This window comes from Bacillus rossius, chromosome 8 (genome assembly GCF_032445375.1).
Source record: "Bacillus rossius redtenbacheri isolate Brsri chromosome 8, Brsri_v3, whole genome shotgun sequence".
In the NCBI taxonomy this organism is placed as follows: domain Eukaryota; kingdom Metazoa; phylum Arthropoda; class Insecta; order Phasmatodea; family Bacillidae; genus Bacillus; species Bacillus rossius.
The window spans coordinates 4640554-4656224 of NC_086336.1; positions in this window are offsets into that span (position 1 = coordinate 4640554).

A 15671-nucleotide genomic window follows, 5' to 3' on the forward strand; every position below is an offset into this window, starting at 1 on the left:
GTTATGTTAAAAATAAGATATTTCTCCCAACCCTCTACTCAGTTTATGGTTGCTCTGAAAGTTTGCCGTTTTTGCAGTTATGTATGACTCGTTTATAATGTTTATGACGACAAATGTTTTGTTTGCCCCACACTAATTCTCAGGTTTTTTTAAAATATATAATTAGATATCATATGTTTTCAGTGTAGAAAAATTAAAAAAAAAAATTATATATCTAAAGTCTAGTGACCTTGAACACGGGTCACAATTAAATTCTGTTCTTTTTTTTTGGGGGGGGGGGGGGAGGGTTAAGCAATTAAATGGCAGCTTTAAAGAATTCCCACTAAAAATTAACTCTAGAAACTCGGCTCGTGTTGCCTGACATACGTATGCAGTAACGCTTACGAGTTAATAAGGCCAAAACATATTTCTGTGTCATACAATTAAGTCTCACATTTTGAAATAACTTGACATAATTGACTGATTTATAGAGACCTGCAAGATTCGCGGTTTCGATGGCCTTCAGGATAGACTGCACATACCCCTGTACACTCGGGCAAATAACGCAAGTTCATTGGCTGCCGACTTGTAAGTCGTCTCAGCTGGTTAGTCTGTGATTCGATCCTTCTTTGGTTGAGGGTTTATAACTGGTTGAGATTCGTCCAGATGAACAGTAAGCCAATAGAAAAGTTATCTGAAAGGTATATGTGTTTGAATTCTAGCCTATCAACGAACGAATCCGCGAATTTTGCAGGTCTCTACTGATTTCATTACCGAAACAATAGAACTTTTGTTGTAGACAATTCTCTGGTAAAAAATTTCATAAATTTTTCAATTGGCACTCACTAAAAAAAGGATAAATTTTAATATTTGAATAATGGACGAATTTGTAATATTTTAGGAAGAAGTTGAAAAGAATACCAAATTGCAAGAAATATAAATGGAAATAAATATGTAAACAAGCAATATAGGCCATGTGATTTGTAGAAGCTACGAAACTTACGCATTACAAACAGTAAAAATAAATGCAAGAATATTAAAAGTAAATTGAAAGTAATGCAAGTAAAAAAATATTCTCTACAAATCCGTAAACAGTAGGTAATAATAATGGTGACTTACTGACAGCATCGTGTTAAACGACCACTCTGTAAATGACTTCAGATTTGCACTTTGGGAGAGTGATTATGTAGCGATGGAAGATAGCGTAGAGACCTTAAAAATTCGCGGGTTCATTTCGCGATAGGCTAGAATCCAAACACATTTGCCTTTCTTGCTGCTTCAGTGATTGGGCCACAGTTTATCTGAAGGACTCTGGACTAATGAAAAAACGTTCGACTGAAGAAGTATCCAATCACAAGCTTCCCAGTTAAACACGTGTCACGAGTCAGCAGCCAATCAGCAGGTGTATGTAATCTGCACAAGTACATAGAGGATCATGGAGTCTATCCTAGACGTCGTTGAAAACGCGAATTTTTTCCGGTCCCTGAAGATAGGCGAGGGTTCACCAGAGCCACGCCTACAACTATCAGGATAGCTTTCTCCAGGTGTGGGTCGGCTGAGCTGACGTCACCGCAGCGGTCGGCTCTAGTGGGGCTGCTGGCGGCATTCCCTCGTTCCTGACGGATGTCTCGGGACACGGGACGAGTCCCGTCGATTCCCCTGGACCGGGCCTGGACCCCTCCCACATCCCTCCCCAACAACCCCCCCCCCCCGGGCAAAACAACCCCAACAACCTCTGCCGTCTTCCTGAGCTCGTCTCCTTGATGACACGAATTTTTCATCTTCGCCGTCCGCCCCCCGGTACAACGGACTCGCTTCCTTTCCTTTCTCCCCCCGCCGCACCCTTCCTTCACTCCTGCCTCCTTACTCTCTGTATTTTAGCTTACGTTCCTCTTTTTTCTTATTTCCCTCCTCCCGTTCTCGTCCACACACTTTTTTTTTTTTCTCTTCCTTTCGGACGCGCATGTTCCCTCCTGTCGATTTGTTCTGCCCTTCCTCCGCGCGTGGAAAAAATATTTTTTTTCTCTAAGTAATTGTCTTTTCCTTCCGCACCATTGTTTCTTGTGGGCGTCCAGCCCATCGCGGTCATTTATACATCTCAATTTCTTCCCGGAGGGCGTGGTGGCGTGTTCCCTCGTGTAGCGGGGCTGTTGCGTGCCTCGCTCGCCAACACACGACCAGAGTCTTCCGACTCGTGCCTGTTCCGAGTCGTGTGGTTCAGCGTCGAGTGCTTCTAGCTTATGACCAAACTAGGTCGTGTGTTTCCCAGTTATGATATTTATAAGTTGTGAAATTCCAAGTTAAGAAAGTTATAATTATTTTTTGTGGTAAGGCGTTGTGTGTTTATAAGTTGTGTGAATGTAAGTTATGACAGTTCAGAGTTGTGTGTTTATAAATTATGTGTGTTATAAGTTATGAATTTCTAAATAACAAAGCTCATAAACAAAGTGTTGTTTCCGTATTATATGTTTCTAAGTTATGATCGTTATTACTAATGAGCTTTCCAAGTTAAGTTTTTTTTTAATTTTAAGTCATGACTGTTGTAAATTTGTGTTTTTATGTTATTATTGTTCTAAGTTAAGGATTTATAAGTTACGACGTTTCTATGGGGTGTGTTTTGGTATTACGTGTTTCTAAGTTATGATCATTCTGACCTACGAAAGTTACAAATAAAGATTTTGAGATATCTAAGTTCTCACTGTTGTAAGTTGCGTGTTTCTAAGTAGTTGCGTGTGGCTCCCGAGCGTGGTGAAGGGGGGGGGGGGGTGCAGAGCGTGGCTCGGCCGCCGATGGATAAAGAATATATATAGGATTTTCCTTATGTCGAATCAGGGACTGCATTGTGGCAACAAGGTGCTATAAGTGCCAAGGCTATGGGCACACAGCCAATAAATGCAAAGGTCAAATTGATTTGCTCAGCATGTGGTGAAGCCGGGCATAAACTCACAGAATGCACAGCTAAAGATAAAAGTGAAAAATGTGCCAACTGTAAGAAGGCAAAAAAGGACTTCAACCATTGTGTAGATTCTGTGGACTGTCCAGAGTATCAGAGAGCCTTGTCGAGGGAACATGATCGGACAAACTATGAGTAATAAAAATTCCCACTGCTTATTGGACAAATAAATCTACAGGGATCTGTTGCGGCCTCCAATGAGATCATCTTATTGGCCAAAGAGAAAAACCTTGACATGGTGGTCATACAAGAGCCATATGTGGTACGAGGAAAATTGCCCGGAATGCCTACAAGACTATACTTTGTTGGTGAAAATCCAAAGGCAGTAATATGGGTGTGCAATCCATTACTGACAACATTACTGATAACGAAGGGCAGTAACGATCATCACGTATGCCTCAAGGTTGAACTTGGATGTTGGGATTTCTATGTGATATCATCGTACTTCCAGTTCTCTGATAGTACGGATATGCACATAGAACAATGGGAAAAAAATCATGGCATTATTAAAAATGAAAGAACAATAATATGCGGAGATGTGAATGCCAAGTCCCCAATGTGGGGTTCTCCTGTTTCAGATAAAAAAGGTGAACTAGTAAGCAACTATATACTATCTAAATACCTACAAGTAGTAAATGTTCCTGGAGCACTGGCTATATATGTCTCACAGGCTAGAGACAGTGAATCATTCCTTTATATGACGTTGTCCGATAAGAAAATGCATGAATTAATCAAAAACTGGTATGTCACGGAAGATATCAGCAGCGACCACAGACTGATACTAATGGAATTGCATAGTAAGAAAGAAACCATCATTTACTCATCTGAACACACTAGATATGGATGCCAAAATGTCGACTGGGTTCAGTTTGACATAATGCTTCAGAGAAAAGTGAACCTTTACAAAGCACAAAAAACAGGCAATCCGGATACAGATGCCTTAACTTTAAAATAACTTATTATCGATACATGTGACACGTACATGAAAAAGGTTGTTAAAAAGGACAAAACGTTACACTGGTGGAATGAGGATCTGTACAAACAAAGGAAAGTAGTAAAATCAATAAGAAGACATATGAAACACCAAAATGACCCAGTAGTGAGACAGAATGTAGTTCAGATCTATAGAGAAACTAAGAAGAAATACATACGTAGTGTCAAAAAGGCCAAAAACCTTGCATGGCAAAAACTAGTCATTGAAACAATCTATGGGTTTTAATTTATAAGATGTGTGCAGATAAAAAATCCAATAGAACTTCCCGGACTGATCATTAATGGCACACAAACAACAACAGTTGCAGAAAACCTTGAGGCAATACTACAAGGATTGCTTCCGGATGATGACCCTACCACGGATGACAACGAACAAACAGACAAGAGGCAGCTCATGGAGATCATGCCAGAAAGAATTGAAACACCACAATTTAAGGCAGAAGAACTCAATTGGGTTGTTAAACACCTAAAACCCAAAAAGGCCCCAGGGCATGACCAAATAACAACTGAAATCATTTGGAGAGTCTACAGCAGAATCCAAAAAGAATTATTGTAAATATACCATGCTACTCTAAACCAAGGAATATTTCCCACAGATTGGAAAAAAAAGCAATCCTAAAGATACTTTATAAAGGAAATGGGAATAACCCTGGTGAAATAAGATTGTATCGTCCGCTAACAATGTTACCACTCTTTGGGAAAATCTATGAACGGTTGCTCTCCCACAGGCTTACATACTTCCTAGAGATAAGGAAAGGAATGAGTGAGAAACAATATGGGTTTCGGAAAGGAAAAAGCACAGAGCTCCTAATAATGGACATGGAAAGAGAAGTGAAGAATACAACATCCCAGCACGTCCTTGCGGTTACCCTGGATATAGCAGGAGCATTTGAAAATGCATGGTGGCCGCAAATCATGTGGCGTCTTAAGACACTTGAATGCCCTTCTAATATCTATAATGCAATTAAGGCTTTTTTCTTGAATCGTACATGCTGCTGTGAAATTGGGAACATCAGGAAGGTAAAGACATTGACAAAAGGCTGTCCTCAAGGATCTGTCCTAGGGTCATTGCTATGGAACATTTTGTTTGATGAACTATTGCAGATGGACCTTCCTGAAGGCTGAAAAATATATGGGTATGCAGACGACGGGCTACTGCTGATACCAGGAGGATCGCGGAGGGCACTGGAAGAAAAGGCAGAAGCAGCACTTGACAAAATTGCATCATGGACTAAGAAGTGTAAATTAAAAATAGCGCCAGAGAAAATGGAAGCGATCATGCTAAAAGGGCAGGTTCAGTGTAAATAGACTGCCATTTATACGATATCAAGGTAGAGTAGTAAAGGCGGTGACAACTTTGAAATACCTGGGAATGTAAATCGACACAAAATGCCAGCACAGGAGTCATGTCAAATCTGTGGAACTTAAGGCAACCTTATTGTTCCAGAAATTAAAAGAAGTCGCACCAGCAAATTGGGGACTACAATATGGAACACTAAAAGAACTTTACACTGGAGTATTTCTGGGGGTGGTTTTCTACGCTGCATCCACTTGGTATTGAACACTAGAACTAAGTCATCCTGAAAGGTCACTAAATAGAGCACAAAGAGCAGCATTATTAACAATAAACAAGGCCTACAAAACTGTCTCAACTGAAGCTCTCCAGGTAATTGTTGGGATACCACCTTTTGATCTGCAAGTCAAGAAAAGAGGCAAGTTGTCACTTCTGGCAGCTAGAGATGTTGTTACATCAGATGACAGGTGGGTTGCACGGGAGCTCATGTTGGATGCTTGGCGGGAGAGATGGGAACAATCAACAAAAGGATGTTATACACATATAATTTTCCCGGACATCAGGGAACGATTGCAGTTGTAATGGATAACTCCAGATTACTACACAACGCAGTTTTTGTCAGGACATGGAAACTTCAAAGACAAACTGCACGATTTTATACTTGCCGAGAGTCCGATGTGTGTCACGTGTAGCCTACCGGACACTGCACAGCATGTTTTAAGAGAATGTCATAAAATGGATGACATAAGAGAAAAATACGAAGCGAAGGCCATAGGCATTGGTTATTCTCTTGAGTACATGAAGGTGATGCTGGCAAGTCCGGAAAGCTACGAACTGTGGAGGGAATACATCCATGACATAGGTAAAAGGGCGGAACTATTTGATAATTGGATGGCAACAGAGAACTCAACCAAGTGATGACGAGTAAGAACTGCCCTGGAATAAAATGGCCATTCACATGGAAACCAATCTGCTTCGTAAGAGAAGGCGCAAACATCCAACTTAAAGGAAACATTATAAGAGACCAAAAACGCAGAACAGATCAGTTCTGCAAAAGAATGAAAGCACTTAATATTGAAGACCCCAAGCAAAAGGAAGTGGCTTTAAACATGCTGTGGCAGAAAGAACTTAAAGAGTTCGACTCAGATCAAATCCCAGTAATTGAACTACAGGACATGCCGGGGGTACACCATCCCAGATTACAACCAGTGGAAATTAAGGAACCCAAGCCAATATACAACAAATTGGAATTCGACATGAGAATCTCATGATTAGACGATAGGAATATACAAAAAGCAGCAATTGCAGTCTTAGTGCGCAGTATGAAAGGGGGTGATAAGATCAACTTTCCTAATATGGATATAGTTGATCGGCATTTGTTGGCAAGAAACAATCTCCCACTAGACCTAAAAGAACTCGAATCATTACTGCGTATCAACTTCGAGCGATTGGGAATCCATTTCGAGCTGGATGAAGTAAAGAGACAAGCTGAGAGGACATATGGAAAGTTCGTATTTGACTATACGGAGCCATTTAATGGATACAAACTGGTTAAAAGACAACAACAGTCCTCTCAGGTCAAAATTTACCAAGAACAACGAAGGAAGAAAGAAGTCACACGAGAACAAGAAATAAATTTTACAAGGGACAACTTATCTTCTCATCTTACATCAAGACAAACTTGTTGGAGCTTCTTTATACAATTGACACAAGAAAACATGGAAAACTTTTACAAGAGATGAAAATCGCAGAAGTACAAAAAGGAAACAATTTTAAAAAAGCGATAACCAAAGAGACAATTTTTATGTCAAGACGAAAAGATGAAGTTTTAATGTGGGACATAAACTGGACAAGAAATTTTACCAATTTGACAAAAGAAGATGGTACAAGAACAGAAAGAAAGGAAACAGAAGGCAGGTGCAGGAAAGAGGCTGCGGATGCGGCAGAAAGGAGCAGAACATTTTTAAGGACAAGACAAGGTGGCAATGAAGAGAGAACACTAGAAAAGTGTGGAATCGGTTCCTTCACATGTTGCTGTGTCAGGTACAGGCAACCGTCCTGACACAGTGGACATGTGAGAAATTCCACATGGATTGTTAGCAAAGTAAAATCATCCACCGCCCAATATAGTTCATCAGCGACCGGATGTTTTGCTTGAAGACACGTGCGGTGATGTCGTGCCGATCACTTGATGTTTGTCCGGGAAGCAGCATTTGAACAATTTCTATCCATTTCTGATTACACGTAAAGGTAATGAATATATCTCTCCGACCGTAATGACGAACATATGTCATTGCATCTTGCACATATTCATGCATATGACGCGGGTTACCTGTGTACGTCGCCGGTAGAATAGTCAATCGAATAACAATAGCTACATCTCCTTCGGTGCTAATTGCATTGCATAAAGGGATATACTCATCCGAACGCAGTTTGACTTGGTTGAACGGAATGTAATTTAGGCGCTCCGTTTGGATTTTGACGTACATGTCGACGCAATATTGCTGAAGCAATCGTTGAATCGTAGCAAATAGTGGTCAGTATTATTGACGAATCATGAAACGATATTGGTTCTTAATTCATCGAGCTAACATTCTTGGTAGTTTCTTCATCTGAAATAAAAATGGCGAAGTCATTATTATTAATTTTTTTTTGAAATGTTAGCTTGCCTGTTCTTTGATAATGTCTGCCCCAAATGAAGTCATTTGAAAACAGCCATTGTATTTTTGAGTGTTCGCTAGGAAATGTGATTCTGGTGTCCCGCCACGAAGCAATGAATGCAATGGCTTAGGTGGCGGAGTCAATAATATCAATTTCACTTTGCCATTAAGGCAGCACAATCCAGGCGTTTCTCCAGGAAACTTCAATGCGCCACAATGATCGCAAACAACGTCCATTGGACCAATGCGAACGAAAGGATGCGAGCTGTAATCAATTGTGCAATCGTATAGAAACGCTGCTCGATTCAAATCAACACGTGAAGTATTTCTTCTTGTGCGTCGAAGATTATCTAGTTGTTGATCTGTGCGATAAGCCCGACGAATTTTCATTGCCAACCGAGCCTTTTCACAGCTGCCTCTCTCTGCTCTTGTGTTTGAGAAGCGCGAAGTCGGGCCATACTAACGCGGTGCTCTTTTCTTCTTCAGTGGACTGATTCGCAATGTTTCGAAGCCTAATTGCATTACAGCTTTGTTGGGAAAAATTAGATCTTTCTCGCAGCATTGCTAATAATAATATTCGCACAATAAGATTTATTTATAACACTCGTACAAAACAAACAAATCGACCGGTAACCTTTATATGCTTTTTTCTAAACAAATCATAGACAACATGAATAAAAAAAAAATTTACACTTTCGCGACTAACAGCTTATATACTGACAGGCAGCGGCATTGGAATGTTTCGAAAGTTTCTCATACATTCTGTGTTGTCAATTTTTTTATTATTTTTTCCTGTTGTACTGCTGTAGTGTTAATGTGATTGGGTGATTCATTTCTAATTCATTTTAATGATAAAAGTAAACATTAAATCACAAAATGTGTAAAGCCAATTGTCCCAAACATGGCGACGAGAAACGGTTTATAGCTTTAGTTTCTCTTACTCTCTCTACATTATTCGTAAGAATAGCTTCGCGGCTATTGCTTGGCGGACATAGAGAAATAACACTCACAGTTCGTACGTCTGTAACTTTATACGTCTATGGCCAACCTGCGTGACATGAGCTGTCAATTGCGGAATATGACGGAGTTTCAAAACTAATTTATTTATTGAAAAAATTGCTTGTGAATTTATCAATATTTTAATAGTTATTCTGCTATTCGGGGCGGAGACAAATCCAACAAATCAGAGATCATTAAAATCGGTCCAGCAGTTTTTGAGTTATAAATGATGTAACCTACCCGACTTTGTTTTATATCTATAGATACCGTGTAAGTATGTATGGAACTTTTCCCTTTGGTTCCTTACATATGAAATTATTCACTCTGAGTGTTTCTGTTTTTCTTCTTTCCTTTTTTCGTTTGTAATCCCCTTCTGGGGCATCTCTCATGACATTCCAGCAAAAGTCTGCAAGCATAGATGCGTTCCACTTGCACCGATACTTTCTTTCTGTTTCTAAAATGTCTAGATAGAAGCGCTCCCCGAACCACAATTGCTTGGGAAGAAGTCGAGATGTGAGTCCAAAATGTGTATTTTGAGCGACATATTAAAACCTAGTTCTTGGTATGTCCTCAGAAGTTTATTAACAGCTAATTTGTAATTTTTATCTTTGATTTTCCAAGACAAAAACATTTTTGAAGGCTGCCTACTCAGCATTATCTTTTCCTTCAATGGCCCTATTAAATCATTTATCCTTTAACAGCTCTTCAATTTGTGGTCCAACGAAGATCCCCTATATGATCTTTGCATCACTGGGATGTGGGAATTTGGTCTTTAAATATTTTAAAGCTTCTCCTTATCGATTCATCGCCTTCACTAAATTCTTCATAAGTCCTAGATTTAAGTGTAAAAATCTCTATAAGATTTTATCAAGGGAAATTAAGAGAGTGTACTATATCTTTTTTCCCATGTTCCATCATTTTCCCTTCAGGCCAGTGTTTTCGTGTGTAGTGTAATTTCCTATCAAGACTATCCCACTAGCAAATGAAGCACAATACTTAGTATTTCCTAGCTGCATTCCGACTATGATAGCAATAACCTTCAGATCGCCTCATATCTCCCATTGATAGACTTCATAATTAATATTTTTAAGAAGCAATTTTACGTTTTCATAGCTCTCCTTCATATGTACAGCGTGACCTACAGGAACAGATGGTAGTGTGTTTCCATTGTGTAGAAAAATAGCTTTCAAGCTTAACTTAGAGGAGTCAATGAAAATTTTCCAATGTTCGGTATTATGCTTCATTCTCAAAGATGTCATCAGACCATTTACGTCATTGCAGACAACAAGGTTGTTTTCCATTTCAAAGAATAGCGTCAAGTCTCTTTCTCGATGTGTATACACACACACTTTCACACTTTTCACCAGGAGATTCCACTGCTGAAGCCTGGAGGCTTGGTTTTTGGTAACTCCAGATCACGAATTAAATCATTAAGTTCTTCTTGAGCAATTTCATGTGTCCTACTGGGCGAGATCGATTCTTGGGTAAAATCTGGGTCTTTATAATAATGTTATTTTTTTTTTTTTTTTAAAAAACCCTATCATACGTAATACTTATTTTCCCCTAAGGTAACAACAACTATAGTATTCAGTAAACTTATATTCAGTTGTAAAAATTCGATGTCTTCAGCTAAAATCTTGCGATTGTTGAAAATATTTTTTTGACGTGACAACGTCTAATAAATCGATGAACGCCGGCTGCACGCACGAAAAAGTGTCCCGTTACGCACATTGTTCCGTTGCGCTGTGTCCCGTTACGCTCATTGTACGCTTGCGCCGCATCCATCTCTTTTCCACTCGACTGTTTACAAAGTGGAGTGAAAAGTTAATGTGGTTTTCATTGCTTATTACAACAACAATTTCAGCAATAAAGGTTTATTATTCTTGCATTTTGAAAATCTGATTACTAGTTTAATTTCAAGTATTTATTTTTTTATTATTAAAATAAAAATGATTCAATTTTATTCATAAAGTATGCAATCATTTCATCAATGTTTTGTTATGACGTTGTCACGTTAAACTATCGTCCGTAAACTGACTTTACAGACAACCAATTTTTTAGATTTTTCGCCCCCCACAAAAATTCAGATGCTTGATTTACACACGTGAAACGTGTGGTGGAAACAAACCTGATCTGTTCCCGCGCAGTTCACTCGGTGGTCGTCGACATCGCTGGCTGCAAGTCTCCGCGGCGACTAGGATCGAGGTTTGACTGCGGGGGTCTCGAGCTGCCCCCCTCCTGGGAGCCGCCACAATGACACCGAACATTGTTTGTTGTTGGGGTGCATTGTGGGTCGGCAATCGCTTGGCCGGCGCCGCACAATGCCGCGACGCAACTCCCTATTCATCCCCCCTCCCGGTTCCTCTTACTTCGCCCGACGCGGGGCCCTGGTGTTGCTGAGGGAGGGGAGGCGGTGTTTCGCCGAGTCACCGCTCATCTCTTATCAATAGCGCAGAGGCGGAAAAATGGCTGCTTGACCAAAGCCCGGCCGCGCGGGAGCCCGGGGAAGCCGGCCATTGAGGCGAGGCGAGGGCGAAGCCCCCAGGAGCGGGATAATTAAACCCTCTCGGCCGGCTTTGTGGCCGCGGCCGCTTTGGCGGCGCCCGTGGCGGACCACCGCCCTTCCCGCGGCCACAACCGCTCAAACACACATCCAACATTCACCAGAAGATTCACTAGGCTACTGTCATATGTGAACGAGTCTTTCGATACTCCCCAGTAAATGTGTTCAACTTGCTAAGGTCATGTACTATGTCTGTAGAAGAAAACTACAAAAAAAAAAAAAAACCAAAAGTTTTCTTCTACAGACATACATGAGCTTAGCAATGGCGTATGTCCAAAAACTTACATTAAGTCATGCACTCCCATTTCACAAATCTTTCAAAGATAATAATTAAATGTGTTTACATTTGACCTCGGTAGAGAGCTAATTTCGGCGTGTTCCAATGTTGTTTATGTTTCCAATAAACTTTTAATGCAAAATTCAACAATAGAATTTTTTAAAATAATGCCGAGCGTGATAAGTATACCTACTGATAAATAAAATAGCAGATTTTCAATCAACAAAATTTCTGGACGCGAATCACAAGCAAGTACTTTCTTCTGCTGCCGTTAGAAAACGCTGCCTGAATCGTAAACGATACTTGTTGCCATTGAAGCAGCACGGAAAAATATAAACGACTCTGATAAAAGAGAAAAAGTCTTAAAAAATTCTAAACCCCTTCTTTGGACCTGATTTTCGACGAGGAATTATATTGAAATACCTTTCTTCCTGTTAAAATTCACTAAACTGTTAATTACTGTAACGTTTCAGCACACTTTATACGTTATACTTTTAAGGCATTACTTAAATATCTATCCGAAATATTTTAAAACGTAAATAATAAATCTAATTATATGTATATTTTTTCCTTAAATGACTGAAATCAATATTTAAATACTTCCTCAGACAAACATTTATACAATTGAGCTTATCACCATTATTATTATTATATCATTTTTATTTTATTGAAAAAAGTAAAATAATTTCAATGACGAGGTTTCAACCACGTCAAGAATTCACCCTGAAGCTTTATAAGCCCGCTCTCTACCATTGTGCTACGGAGACTGTTGCGAATTTAGAAGAATATGTGTTGCAATCATTGTAATGTCAGATTTCGTACGTGTTTTAAAACTTGGGATTACTTTTTACTATCATTTTTTTTAATTTTACATAAATATATTCCAGGGTAGTTTCACTGTCATAAAGTTTTATTTGATACCACAATACGTTTGATATGTCTCCTAATGTTTATGAAATTGACTATATACGGGTTTATGTTGGTATACATGGATCCACCATCTTTGTGAAATATTTCCATTCATCGACTTCAATTTCAATTTAAGAAATTACTCATAATAAATGCCGTATTCCGAAATCTAAGATGTTTGCACATGAAAAGAATTTAATGGGATTATATCCCAATGACACCCACATGAAGGGTATGAGCATGCCAGAGCAAAGACAGAGATGGGGCTAGACTAGGCACGGGTAATTTATTTCCTCACTTATGGAAGCAATGAACCTGCAGTCGCTTCATTTCCTGCTCCATCTTTTCCATCAGCCTCTTCCGAATCATTGCCAGTTCCACGTCTTCCACTGTTTCAAAAAACCTTTGATAGGATATGAAAAAATTACCTTACCCTCGAATAGCTCGCACATTTCCTTCGCTTCTTTTCTCAACAAAGTAACTTCCATTTGCTGATTTTTTTCCCCCAATGAGTTTGAACGGTCTCAAGAACTTATTTCTAATGTCGTCTGATATGCCAGAGTCTGTGATAATGACGCCATAACTTTTTCTTCATAAATATATAAGTGAATTTATTGATAACACAAGATTATTATATTAAATAATATTTGGTAAAGTAAAATGCATTTTTTTATGTGTTCTGCGGGGCGTCGGGACGATTTCGGACACCGACAATTCCGGCAAACAGATAAACACAATCTCAGTGACAAACACACGTCCAGTGACAATTCCCGACAGCTAAACCATCATCTGCCACTTTTAATTCAAACCTACTTTGGCATGTTTAAAATATTTTTTTGTCTTCGTTTTTGCTTTTATTACTAACATTAAAAATCAACTTTCTATCAATTTTTTTGTCTTTGGTTTTTTTTGTTTCTTATTACTAGTATTTAAAATCAACTTGAATACGCATTGTCGGTGTTGAAATTTTAATCTAAAATTTGTACATAGGCTATGGTTCCGAGATGTTTTTTCAAGTCTCCAGTGTTTAGTACTTTTTTTGGCTCATCCGAATTTTCTCGTTGATATTCTTGTACAACGGTTTTCTTTTTTTCCCCTTCTAAATTAAGCTCCATCCTCGTGTACATAATGTGGGCGTTTTGCGCTTTACTTTTCAGGCAAAATACAACGTCTTTTATCTTCGGGTGGGGTTTACCAAGACACACATTTATTTTATTGTTCCAACACTCTACTGCATTATTGGTTCGATGCCTTCGCTTATAACTGGTCCATAGCTGCACAGGTATGATGTTATTTTCAAGCCAAATGTCAATGAAGTAAACGAAGAACTTTTCTAGTTTTGAGTTTTAGGGTGCTTCTCCATGGATTATGAGCCACCCTTCGCATACATCTTCAGGTTTTAGGAAATCCAGAGCTGTACACATACGGATGCTGAGTCTCACTTCTTCGTTTTCTTTATACTCATTCGTTAAACCTACGCTTTGTACCTTCCTCCACAGGCACTTCTTCATGTGGAAGAAACAACAATTGATATCAACAGAAGGAAACACTTCTTTGAGTGCCGACGTGGCCGCTGACTCGCATTCCACGTTTATTGTCTGAGGATTCCACTCTGGAATTCTCCCCATCACCAACCGAAACGGACGAATGTAAGTTTCTTTCTTCTTGTTAGGAAGCAAAGCAAAGAGAAGAGGAATTAGGTTTGTTTCTTTTTCATTGCTTCCTATATCTACATGGATAGTATAGATCTGTGCGAACTGCTTGATGCAGCTCCGAAATGTACCATCCATGAAAAAGTGGCGTTGAGTTCTGAGGCACTCTCTCCCCTTGTCACCAGCTGAAGCAATGATTCTGTCTTCTCTCTCATTATCTGTTAAAAGGAAGTTACTTCCATCACTCACTTTTAAACCTTCTTCTGATAACACAACATCTTGACGTTCAGTAGGTTCTGCTAATGACCCATGTGCCTGGTATTCATGTCGGTAAAGAGTCCGCTTAACTGAATACGCGTATGGTAATTCAATCACGAATTCGTATTCTTTATCGTGTAAAGTGCCCAATTCGTCAGAGTACACTTTTGCCACGGTAACCACTCTTCTCGTAATCTTTTCTTGGCTCTAAAGACAGATTTCATTACGTCAAGTTTAGCAATGTCTGGAATACATTCGTGATCTGATACATTTAAAACTTCCATATTTCTACTAACTTATCTTCCCTTGCAGTTTCTAGTCCTTTCTTGCAAGAAAACCCAAGTCACAGCACCATCAGCATTGACACGCTTCTTTCGGTAGGCATGTCCACCATTAATTACGGCAAGCTTCCATTACTCCGTTTCAATAACTTCCATCACAACGTTGTGGCGCGTCAAAAAAAGAAAGAGCAGTGTAGACTGACTGATTGATAACCAGTCTTCACCCTTATGGCTAGGGGGGGGGGGGGTGAGTGCGGGAGGGGGAGGGGAGAGAGTTGTAGTGCGTCAACAAACCAACAACAGGTGTACATGTCCGCAATTGTCACTGACTGTTTACAAATGGTAAAGCTTTCCGAGCCAGTGGCCGGAATTGTCGCGAATTTTCCCATTTCCGGAATTGTCTGTGGTCGGAATTGTCGCACAACCGTTCTGCGGCTGCAATTTGAAGAACCAAAATGCAACAAAAGAACTACAAAAACATTTTCCATTACTGTAACTTTATTAGTTTTTCCAAAAACAATGATAAAATGCCTTCACAATTTTATAGTTTATTTAATAAATAATAAAACAATATACTGAAGTACAGACTGCCAATTCTTAAAAATATTATTTTAGAAATATTTATATTAATATTTACCGAAAACCTCACAATGATATAAAATTTAGAAAAGTTAGTTGCAGATTGTGTAGAAATTTAATGTCAACCAACGATACAAAATATGCTTGCACGTAATAAAAAACTTACTGCTGTATTTTTCGTTGACAATAATGTATCAAAACTTAACATAAAAATGAAGAAAATTTAAATAAATAACACTTTTGTGCTACAATTTTTACCATAATTGTCGAGATC